Here is a 12,976-nt window from a genome sequence, read left to right on the forward strand (position 1 = left end):
AAAAATAAACCATTGTTATTATTAATATTTATTATTATTATTATTGCGCTTTGTTGGTTTCTATGCGCCAGGCCAGGTACAGGCACTGCAGGGAGTACAGTGAGTGCACGCCTTGTTTTTCGGTGTGACAAGACATTGACTTCCGGCCTACACTGAAGGTGGTCAGAATACACCGCGGCGAGGGGCGCTAACGTTGGGATTCGTTGTGTCGTCGAGCATTAGCAGAACAAACTCCTCCAGCGAAGCTCTCCACCCTTCCTCCTTAGCAGATAAAGAGAACTCCGGCCAAAACTCAAGATGAAATAAATTACTGTTATCGCTGTATACGACCCCATCCAAAACATTACGTCCGTGGGACGCCGCATTCTCAACTAATGCCGATAATAAAAATGCGACCCGCCGCGAGCCGCTGCTCCTTAGCGGGCGGCCAGCGGGTTGCCGATCGCTAAAGCAACATTGGGCCGTGACGTCAGTATCGTTCTCTTTTTTTCCTCCGGTCCGGGCGTTGCACGGAGTGCGCTTCTTTGAGCCGCTACCACCGCTACTTCGGCTTGTGATTGGCGTTTTCAGCCGTTGCTTTTATCTGTAGCCTGTGTAGCCTCAGTATAGCCTTTTGTTTATTCGCTTGTGAGGACTCCAAGACTCGTTTTAGTGAGCAAATCAGTGCGCCCAAGACTGCCCAGCTAATCCTCGAAAGATGCCGAGTGCAACTTGTAGCGCTGTGGGCTGCTCAAACAAGCTGCTGCGCAACACGGAGGTGCTTTTTCACAAGTTTCCAACGGACCGGAAATTGGAGAAGGTGTGGGTGAACGCTGTTCGACGAGTGGACTTTAGACTTAGGCATTTACGCGCCCGAGTAAAGAAGAACGAAAAAACAGACGTGTACAGCCCAACACACGTGTGTTCGGGCGCCGCGGCCCGCGCCGGAGAGCCTCAAAGCTTCGTGTCTAGGACTGACAAGCAGCGCGAAATCGAGAGGGCCCCCAGCACTGTACGACACTGGCAGCGCGGTTTAGAGCGACGCCGCTCCATCCACGGAGCCCCGATGACAATTTAGGCCTAGCGACGAGTACGGAAGACCGCACACACGGCGACAGCCGCCGAGTACGGCACCGAACGAGTTCACTCGTTTTCCAGTCGCTAGCTTTTGGGTATACAAGCGACGAGTACGGCATAGCGCACGCACGGCGGTGGCCACCGAGTACGGCACCGTACGAGTTCACGGGTTTTCCAGTCGCTAGCTTTTGGGTATACACACTAACTCTTGCTACACATATGCTGGATAACTAAAAACGTATACAGAATTAAAACAAAATCAGCTTACCTCCTATCTTTAGACGGCTAGCGCAACAGAGGTAGGTGCCGCTCGGCCTGCGTACTCGTTGAACAAGAACGATCCTGACGTCACGGTTCACATAGCGGCTGATTTCCAGTATTGCCGGGGCCTCGAGCGCTAAGTTTCGGTTTTGTTGGCCGCGCCCCAAACAAAACTTTGAGGCGTCGATATCTTTAAAACTACGCACAATAACGAGAAAAAAATTACACCTTGCAATTTAGGGACGCTGACTGCACTAAAAACAGTCATAATCCCAAAATCGAGAGTATGGACCGGAGTTGCCCTTTAGCAGAGTGAATGCCGAAAAAAAAAGCGAGCCTGCCTCGCCTCCCTCCCTCCCCCCCCCCCCCCTTCCCCCCCCTCCTCGCCTTGTCGTCTTTTTCTCGTCTCCGGTTTTCACTGTGCCGAGTGCCAAGCCACGGTAGGCATATATCACATGCTCTGGGAATGCCCTAATCACCGTCGGTATAGGCAAAATTATTTACACAAAATTCCCAGTGCGCGAAGCCGAAGACCAACAAGCTGGTCAGAATGGATCACCCCAAGTAAGGAAGCGTAGCACCGCAAGGAAATCCTCGATTCCCTGCTGAACTTCGTCAAGTCAGCAGGTCGTTCTTCTTTCATCTAAATCGGGGATCTCCCAAATTTTTTTTGTCTCAGGGGCCGGATTTGGGATCTGTAACAGACTCTGGGACCAAAAAAAAAAAAAAAAAACTAAATAAACTTGGAAAGGGGTTTAGTACAAAAAGTCAAGTTAGAGCTTAAAAGCTTTAAGAAAATGTGAAACTAGTGGTTTAATAAATACATTTTATTCTGAAATTTAATTTTTAGTTAATTATGACAATATACAATATTTGTAAGCCAGAAAGCTCACCGGGCATAAATAAAATTGCAGATGCACTATAGACATATACGAGGTGTGATCAAAAAGTTACGAGTCTGAGTTTGTAGCGTAAAAAGAGAGGGCAGCATAGTGATGCGCGCGCAGCAGACGAAGGAAGGTACCTTCGTGTGTCGTTATACCAAAGGGCGCTGCTCTGTAAACTTTTGCAACTGCGCTACTAAGTTCTGTGACCACGTGCACGGGTACTGGGGATTTCATCATAAACTGCAAACCAGAGCGAGAGAAAACACCAATACTACGTCAAACTCGGCAAATATAAAACAGAGACCTTCGAAATGATACAGCAGGCTTGTGTCATAACACGGTGAATTTTGCGAAGTGTTTTAAATGACACTCGCGCTTCAGGAACGGCAGACCATCGCTGAAGGACGAAGAGTGGTAGGGCGGCCTTATCCGACCTCTACTTAGGTTCAGTGACGTTCTGCCATCCTTGAGGCGCGAGTGCCACTCAAAACACCTCACGCACCTCACTGCTTTTTGACATTTGCCTTTTAAAACATTTCAGAGGTCTCTGTTTTAAATTTGCCGAGTTTGACGTAAAATTAATGTTCCATCTCGATTTGGTTTGCAGTCTATAGAGAGGTCGCCATTATGCTCGTGCATGTGGTCAAACAAACTCGTGTAGCGCAGTTCCAAATGTTCACAGAGCGACGATTTTGGGCATAATGACGCAGGAAGTACCCTGCCTCCGACTGCTGCGCACGCTAAAGCACACGCATCCCTGCGCTGCCTTCTCTTTTTACGCTACAACTCGGTCCCGGAACTTTTCACTTTCAGGTCAACTCAGTCCCGGAACTTTTTGATCACACCTCATTGACGTCACTCCCCTGCGGTGGCGCTGCTATCGGTATTGCGCATGCGCAGACGCACCACTCCTCTGGATTTTGTTTTGTGCACACGCGCAGTGGCCACACTTGGTGTGGGCAAAGCGGGCTTGTTTGGAAACACCGCGTTGGTGTATAAGGTGTGCCCCCCCCCCCCCAAACACCCCCCTCCCAAAATAAAATTACAGTTGTTTTTTTTTTCAGCAAAACTCAACTATGCGTCACCGAACGCTCATTCTCCGCCCAAATGTAGCTCTAGAGGTACGAATCACAAACCAAAGTTTCATCCTTAATATCTTATTCAAAAGTTGTATGTGTCAATGGAAGAATGAGACCCTTTTTTCCCCGTTTTTGGTAACTGGCGCCAGTGGCGTACACAGGGGGGGGGGGCCGAAGGGGCCGCGGCCCCCCCCCCCCCCCCCCCGAAATTTCCTGGGGGGGGGGGGGGGGGGGGGGGGGAGTCGGCGACATTAGACTCTCGGGTTTATCAATATCAAACTTCGTGGAGAAGTTGTAAAAAAAAGGAAATAAAAAAGGAAGGGAATGCAATATGCCATTTATGACATAGTAAAAATTAAAAAAAAAATGTGTAGTTTTAACGTCTTTTATCTAGTATGACTGCAAAATAAACAATTAACGAATATCTTTCTCTACGTCTACTTTAATTGTTTCGCGAGTGCCCCACGTCCCTCTCGCGGAGCTGCCAGGGCAGGTTTGTCGTCGCCACGGAGCGGCCCCCGTGCCCTGTCTTAAAGCGGGAAACACATGTACGACGAAACCGTCCGATCCGACGTGCGGACTGCCGGAATGACCTTGGGGGGAGAGGGTTTTCGTAGCATCGGAGAGCGTTGAAAACCCTCGTCTCCGACCGTCGTATTGCGCGGTCGGACGTCGGATCGGACGGTTTCGTCGTACATGTGTTTCGCGCTTAATTGTTCCTCGAGGAGCCCGCTCTGGGTGCGTACCATGCGCTGTGCCTCGCTCGAGCGCAGCGGGGCCCCTCGATGTTTTGTAGCCTTTTTTTTTTTTTTTTTTTTTTTTTATTGAAAAGAAGCGTCGGTACTGCTCTTGCACCCCGACGAGGGGTTTTTCCTGGAAGTGGTGTCCGGCTGACCGTCGACAGTTAGGGCGAAGGTTTTTAGGAGTTTTCGGGGGTCTATGCACGTGTCCTTTCTTAATTGGATTTTGTATTGTATGTGTTTGTTTTGTACCGCGTGGCTCCCATTGGTCTAAAAAGAGCAATATCTGATTGGCTCCTCAGATGGCGGGAAAAGTCTTAGGAAAGTGAATATAGGCGCCTAAAGGCGCGGGATTTACGGTCCAAGGTTCGAGCACGGAAGTTGTCACCGGCAGTTTGAGAACCGCGCGAGATAGGGGCGCGAGTGTGCGACCTGCTGCCTCAGGACGAGAGCCAAGTGCAATATGTGAGTGTGCAACCATTTGGCATCGTTTCTTTGTTGCGTTGAATGACTTCCTTGACTTTCTTTTGTGAGCGGACTTCGGAAACCTTAGAAATCGACACCAACGAACAAAGTCACGTGAGATTTGTGTTGGTTAGATCAGGTTAAGATAGGGAGTACTTTATGGTGGATCAGATTCCCAGTGCTTATCGTCTATCCATCAAGATGTTCCGCGTTTCTACTTATGCATCATTGTTTTATGAGCCCCGATGGATGACTGGAGGCTTTGTGCATTGGAGTCGTGCTTCATAAAACATTTGTTTTTATGATTCTTGTTTTCTGCTTTCTCTGGTGCCTTCTTTTGACGTGACTTGTACATAAAAAAAGTAAAATGCAAATGCCTTCCTGGTGGGGAATTTCCGGGGCATCATTTTTATGTATCATAATCATCCCAAAACCAATATAACAACTTTATTTCAATTACTTAATAGAAGAATGCATGGTTATTAGAACAAAAGTGAACATGATTTTATTTTCTCATGGACTTTCTTTTCTTTTTATCTTGTCCCCCTCTACTCCTCGTTGGTCCGGCCCCCCGCGAAATGAAATCCTGCGTGCGCCACTGACTGGCGCCATAGAGCTCCGTGTATTATAAGAGGTCCATCGGCCGCCATTTTCCCATTGAAGATTTCAGAAAATCGCTTATAACTTTTAAATATGATAACGGTTGTTGCTGAAACGTTGGCATCTGGATCGAACCTCTAGCGTCACATTTGGGCGGAGAATGAGCGTTCGGTGATGCATGTGTTATGTCTCACTAAAACCGTGCTGTACAGCCAAAGTCACAGGGGAGAGAGTTTACCCGACCTAGTCAAAAGGAGGGAAAGGAGGAACTGGAAAATCCTAGCCCTTCCCTTCCGTTCCTCCTTTTTTTTGGCAGGTTGGCATACGCACTCTCCCCTGTAGCTTTGGCTGTACTGCAAGTTTTTAGTGAGACTGTATAGCTTATTTTTGCGCCAAAAACAAACAAGGAAGAAAACTTGTAAATATATACTATATATATATTTGTTTGTTTGTTTTTTTTAAAAAAGGGGGGGGGGTTACGCATGCATGTAACAGGTGGCAAAAAAATGGCGATAACAACGTGCAATATATGTATACTACGTTATATGAGAGAGTGCTATCAGCTACAGTCGCTGACAGGTTAAGAACGAAGTGGAAGCTCTTCCCACCTCCTGGATGAAGAAAGAATAAAACAATTAAAACAAAGACAACCCAACCACATCTTTCAACTAGCAACAGACCAGTAAACTTTCAACAGCGAGCAGCCGACTATACCTAGGAGGAGAAGGGGGGAGAAGGGAAGATAAGAAAATGCAAAGTGCAAGTCAGAGTGGTGGGCTTATCTCGAATTTTAGAAATTCAACCTCGGTTTTCGTCAGCAGGAGGGAAGGGCTTGACACGTTGTTTTTTGCTGTGCTCATGGCGAATGACTATGATCTCCCTGCCGAATCTGCATTCGTGCCCTTTATTTGTCCCTTAGGCTCTAAAATTGAGATTTTAGCTAAATAAAATTGCCCTGAAGCTAAAATAACAGAAGCTTTTCTCACGCAAACTGTAACCCTTCACAGGTTACACATAGTGCTGCATCTACCACTGAACAGCCGTTCGAATGCTTACTGTTCCTCCTGTTTTCCTCTGTTGTCAGAGAGTCTAGCTGTTGGGAGTTTGGAGGCTGAGGAAGCTTTTGTGGACCTGCAGCAGTGTATCTTTTAATTGGAAATCACAATTCAAGCTAAACGGTGTATTTTCCGAATACCCAAGGCTGGAATAAAGAAAGAATGCCAGGAAAAAGTAGAAACATTCCAAATTACGGTTCTACTGCTGTGCTTATTTTGGGAAGTTCAATACATCTCATACAGGCAACTGGGGGCAATTCGGCCGTTTTTCCAGCTACCACACAAACTAATTTTCAGTAATTGTGCATCATCTAAAAAATAAAACATGCCTGCATACGTGTATGAACTATATTCTTAATTCACGAACAAGCTACGATTATGTAAAGCAACTCTGTTTCACGCGCACTTCAAAGGCCTTCAGGTCCAAGGCCTTCAAAACATCTACGAACCAGCGCATGCAGAGTGAGTGGCACGCGCAGAATAGGGGTCGCGAGCTAATTTGCCGGCCACCCAAAGGCCCTTGATATAAATGCCATTTCAAATGCCTGCAAAGCGGGATGTGATATTCTCCTTAATCATGGACATGCAAGGAACGGAATTCCTCCGTCTGAAACATTTACGCCGCCGCTCCACCGACCCCTCGCAAGATTGCCTTGTGTCATGTGAACGGAAGGGGAAGTTCATCGGCGGAATTGCCTCCGCCGATAGCTTTCCGGATTTGTAACTCAGTTATAAAGGTAAAAGTTACAAGCATTCTTATACACAGTACACCGAGTAAACGAGGTCCCGCTCCTCGAAGAGCTTGCGGCACACAACGCCAAACCAGGAAACCAGTGTTGGGAAGCGAGCCGGATGCGAGATCGCGGAGCGGAGTCCTTCCCCTGACGCCACGGTGCACCTCACCCAATCAGGGCGCGACCGCAGTGACGCTTGTGTTCGCTCTCGGGGTTATTACCTCATCCCATCACCCCCGACACCGATGACTTAAAGGGCCCGAGAAACGAATTTTTGGCTGGGATAAATGAATTTAGATTAGCATACCGTTTAGAGGGCCAAAAGAAAGAAGGTAAAAAGTCCAAAGCCTGATTTTCGGTACGAAAATTTGACAGCGGACTATTTCGTACCTTCTTCCCTTCGAAACTCTCTGCCGTTTCAGTGTGCTGCATCCGCGGTACCCAAAGCGCGTCACCCGGCCCAAACGCACGTCACACGACACCGGACCTCACTTATTCCCTTCACCCCTAAACTGACAGTGCGGTGGCAGCTATGGGCTTGCCGGACCAATCAGCCGCCTCACTTTCAATACCTGGCTTCATTCTCCGCGGGTGGGTACGCACGAGGAAGCGTGATCACGTGACAGTAGTGTGGCTGGCTCAACGAGCTTGTAGCTTCCACAGCACTTTCAGCTTCGGCGTGAACGGAGTGGGGAAAGCAACTTTTGTTCCAGTTTTCAGCGACAGGCTAATCTTCTAGGAGGAGCATGGCCATGTCCCGGGTACACAAACGAGGGTCCGAACAAGAGAGGAGTCCTTCCTTTCTGCCTGTTTGAACTAGAAAAAGTTGACAAATCGTTTCATGAGAGGGCTCGGTGTAACTCTCTGTATGAAACATTTATTCATTCGTTCATTCATTCACTGTGCCGAGCGGAAAGGGGCTTTGCGGGATCGCAGACTTGCACGGTACTCGTCATAAGCAATCAAATGACTCGATTGATTGTCGGAGTAATTTTGTCATCATTTGAATACTTTTATTCGAAAATAATCACGAAGGTAATGGATTACTTCTGGAAGTACTACAATTACTCGTAACCTTTATTATTCTCTTCCCTCCTTACGGCACCCTTTGTTTTGTACAAGTTTCTTACCAAGGAATCCTCGAACCGGGTCCCGACAAGAGGATGGTTCACCAAAATTGGTGGATTAAGAAAAGATGTGTAGCTTATAATCAGATGAATCTAAACCAATAATGGACAGTAAGACACTTTTCTTGAAATCGGGAGGAAAATATATCGTTTTGAAAATCTGAAGTAATCGGAAAAGTGATAGTCACTTTTTCAAGTAACAACCAATTACTTTTTCTTCTCAAGTATTCTATTCGAATACTGTTTAAGCGAGAGTAACTGTTAATTGTAATCTATTGCTTTTTTTTCCGAGTGACATGTAAAAAAAAACTGGAAACGCGTCTCCGACTGGTTGTTTACCGCGTCCAAAGAAGTGGTCCCTGCCATGGGTGTACCAGCCGGGGAACCAAGGGGGGCGCTTGCCCTCCCCCCCCCTCGCCCCCCCGCCCCCTCTCCAGTTCTCAGAGTGTGGGGTGGGGGGGAGGCAAGGCATGTGTTTTGCCCCCCCCCCCCCCCCCCCCCTGAAGCAGCCGCCACTTGGCAGGGCACACACTGGCCGGCGGCGCCCAAGGGATTCCAAGGACACTACCCCCCGGCCCGTCTGGTTTGCCTTCCCCTCCACTCAAAAGCAAGTTGTAATGCCACTGGTCCACTCCCCCCCCCCCCCCCCTTTTTTTCCACTTCATTACAAATGTTGTGCTATGTGTATGCTAGACTGCTCGATCAGGGTCACGTGGGTTCTGGGGCCGCATTTGCCCTACAAGTGGCGAGGAGGTGACCCAAGCGTCGAGCGTCTACAAACGGCTCCGCCCTCCACCTGCTTTCCATCCTCGTTGGGCGAAAACGCAGCGCGCATGCGCAGTTGTGACCGATCGCCGCAGGAGACAACGCTCCCCATGGTTCCCTCTGTGTGTGATACCGCCAGGGATCACGGCCGCCGGCCGTGATCCCTGGCGGTATCACATCACCACCGGTGGTGGACAAGGCCAGGGACTGAAACCGATAATTATAATGGTTCGGTTACGGTTACCGTATTTTTTTTTTTTTCTTCAAAGCGGTTTCGTTTCGAATTTTTAGGGTTTCAGTCTTTACCATTCTGTTACCCCAAAAAATCGTTTTTTTTTTTTTTGATGAGCCGATTTTACGTTGTTATTTCAGTTTAGTTGCACATCACCTTCATGAAGGCGCCTTTGAAGCGTTTAATACTTGAAATCTGGGCTTCATCGCACCTTCAAACGCCCTATAGGTGGCGGGGCGGTAGTTCCAAGATGGCGGACGAGACGGGGATCAAGGAGGTTATAAGTACACTCTAAGAAAAAATGGAGGAAAAAAGTAGCAACGGCGCGCCTTCCTCCCTTCTACCGACGCGCCCCCAAGCGGACACGAGAAAAGGGGAGGAACGAAATGTTTTTCTCCTTCTCCAGGCAGACGGGAGAAAGCTTTCGCCCTCCCGACTCATCGTCTTTCGGTTTCGTTTTTCGAGCAGGTCGCGCACGTTGTTTAATAAATAGCTGTTGAGTTGCTTGAGCTTCAGCAGCAGCGAAGGCCGCCTGTAATTCCGTCTTCCAGTTTAAACGTCCAGAACATTTCGGTTGCATTGACATTTTTATCACTAATTTTATCAAACGAGCAAACGAAGCCGCTAGAAACAGCGAAGTTCCGGAGCAGTGCCAGCAGCGCCACGTACACTGGGGGATGGCCGTCTCCGGATTGCGTGACTCGCGCGGCACCCGCGGCACGGAACAACAGTCACTACAGTTGCGAAAGCACGCGGAAGCGTGTCGACGTTTTCGACGTTATGGAAACCGCAGGAACTGCGTCCAAGACAGGCAGGTTTTGCTGCCGGCTGCCTGGGTGCCTTCCCCCCTGAGTTCGGTTCTGTTTTCCGATGCCGAGTGCAACCGGCGTTCAACGTGGTTTTGTGTTTGTGCGTGTCAGCAACATAGCTGCAACATCGTGATGACAGTGTTGGGTTGTGAACAGAAGACTGGAATTATCGCCGATGTGACCATGTGTTCGCGTATCAGTGGTGTAACAAGATGATGAGATCGTAAACTGTTGGGCATTGATGCCGCTGGTCGGGTTGTGATCGGAGGGGGCGGGATGTCGCAGGTTGACATTCCGCTTTACATTAAAAAGTTTAATACCACTTGAGGGATTACGTGCAATCGATCAACGTGCGGATAGTCATGTTGGAACGCTGGTCTGAACAGTAGAAGCTCCTATCGTACAGTGGCCAATGTGTCTGTCGGAATGGTCTCGTCCCCGACAGCGATTGCGCTCTGGGGCAAGGACTGAACAGTACGAAATCGTGACGTAAAGTACGTATATTTACAGTATGGAATTTCGGCATTAAAAACAATAGTAGGTAAAATCGAAAAAAAAAAAAAAGCTATCCTTTATTTTGCTGTTTAATTATACTACGGTTGCTGGAGAAACTGCCCTCCGTGGCGCGCTGGGATGAGCGCTAGAAATTTTCGGGCTCGCCACGGCGTAGTTCCGTACACTTTAACCTGCCGCAAGTCGCGGCTTTGACTGCATTCAAGTTGATCGAAAAGCACTTTCTCAGTCCGTGAAGCATCACTTCCAGCTGACTGAATATCCGCTCTACAGAGATTAATTCAAACGGCAATTGCAGCTTTGCGCGAACAGCACGAATAGAAAAACAAATAGAAATACAAGCTACGACGTGCCGTGTGGGGAAACAAACTCATGGCTTCGGACCGGATTGGAGCGGCTTGATTTATTGGCTTTCAAATAATTACGGCATGATTGAGCGTTTACTTTTTAATAAGAGATTCAACCCCTGAGCCATTCAAAATACTTTCAGAGGTATGACATTGCAGGGAAAAAATCAACATGCTGGGAATATTTTTTTATTGCTTAGGGAGTCACCGAAAAGTTCCGCACGTTTAAAACGACCAGTATAAAAGACGGAAACGCAGAGGACGGGTGTAGTGTTCGGGTTAGTGTGGTGTTCCGTTGTATTGATATTTGTGTGTGCAATGCATGTGCTTAATGTATATTCACCTGATGCTTGTAATAAGTGTATGGGTGTCATGTGTGTATAGTAGAGGGTCCTCAAGCGCAGTAGTGGCCTAAGAGAAGCAAATATTTTTTTGTAGAACATGAATTGGGCGGTACCTAGCGCCACCTAGCCCAGCTACTTGCAATTACTCTGCTTGACACCGCCATCTGGTGGCTAGCGATTTAACCTTCTTTCACGCTACGCGATAAACAGCGGCTTCGAGTTCGTTCTTCCGAGAGCGGCTTTTGGTTTCGAGGAGCGAGTTTGCCCTTCTCCGAGATGTGCGGTTGACGAAGGAATTGTGACTCGAGGAACACCAAAGGTAAGACGCAAAGTGCGCGAAGTAACTGGGTATCGGTTGTCTCCGTTTAACATCGCAGTGCTATCGACGAGAAGACTGAGTAACTGCTTTGGAAACGCAGGTTTCTGTACCTGTGGAAGGAATCTGGCTTCGGAAATAAACACAGTTTGCGGAAAGCTCGTGTTACGCTTTCATTTGCTGCTGCTCTCGTCCCGTACAAGGAACGTAGCGTCCTCGTTAAGCCTTATTGGGCTCGATTTGCTCGATTCGGGGCCGCCATATTGAGATGCAAGCGACGGAGGAACTTTGCTCCCCTGCTTCAGGGACGAAGGTTTCTCCCTTTCTAAAGGAACATAGGTTACAAGACCGTTCCTCCCGTAAGGGAGGACTATACGTACCCTTTTTTCTAAGAGTGTACTAGGAGGGGGCACGTTGCAATTTTGGTGAAGCCTAGTCATAATAAAGTTTAAACGGTTTTGTGCCCAGCGTGACTGCAGATCTCTCTGGCGATTGGTGCGCGTGACATGTCACGTTCGATATGGATGGTTGATTATAGGAAGATTCCTTGCAGGCTTGCGCGCGCTCTGTCCGGTAGGTTTTACCAAATTGAAGGCTATGCTCTGGTGTATTCTAGTGCACAATAGCTAGACGAAGACTAGCTACGGTCACGTGACGTGCTCACGTTGGCCTGAGAAGTGAGGAGAGTAAGGATACAAATGAGAAAGAGGCGAGGCGTCAAGGGAGCATGGCTTGTGGAGGCTACGCGGCCGACGTCATGCCCTCTCCTACCCTTCTATCCTTCTTGACGGGGATAGATTCTCCCAAGGAGGTTATAACAAGGAGGTTATAAGTACTAGGAGGGGGCACGTTGCAATATTGGTGAAGCCTAGTGATAAAAAGTTTAAACGATGTTGCGGCCAACGTGACCGTAAATTTCTCTGGCAATTGGTGCGCGTGACATGTCACGTGTGAGATGGATGGTTGATTGTAGAAGGATTCCTTGCAGGCTTGCGCGCGCTCCGTCCGGTAGGTTTTATCAGATCGAAGGCTAGACGAAGGCTGGCTACGGTCACGTGATATGGTCACGTTGGCCTGATAAGTGAGGAGGGTAAGGAGGAAAATGAGAAAGAGGCGAGGCGTCAAGGGAGCATGGCTTGTGGAGGCTACGCGGCAGACGTCACACCCTCTCCTACCCTTCTATTCTCCTTGGAGGCTCCAGGAGTTCACGGGCGCCTGCTCGTTGACGCTGGTCAGTGCGCTAAATTTTTATTTTTGTCTAGAGATGCGAAATCATATTAAAGGTCGCGGTGATATTGATGCGCGGTAGGAAAATGAGCATGCTGATATTTAGAAGTTGCATAAACCTCAACTTGCGAAGATTTGTGCTGGGCGAGCGCGTTTTAGGCACCGGCGTCACTGTTTGAGGCAAAATATTTTTGAGAGTGATGAAGATATTGTGTTTGAGCTTTGCCTGACCAGCAGGGCTCTAAAAAGTGACCCGCGCACGGTGACCATCAACTCCGGAAGAGCAGCATTCACAGTATTGCCGTATTTGTATCACGGCCTCGCAACTCGCTGCTCACCATGTCGGTTTTAGCGCGTTGCAACACGTGATCGAACTGCTCTATGGTTATTGATAGGAACTTTATTACCGCAGGCTAAAG

This window comes from Ixodes scapularis, unplaced genomic scaffold, assembly GCF_016920785.2.
Source record: "Ixodes scapularis isolate PalLabHiFi unplaced genomic scaffold, ASM1692078v2 PGA_scaffold0__279_contigs__length_252992795, whole genome shotgun sequence".
NCBI lineage: Eukaryota > Metazoa > Arthropoda > Arachnida > Ixodida > Ixodidae > Ixodes > Ixodes scapularis.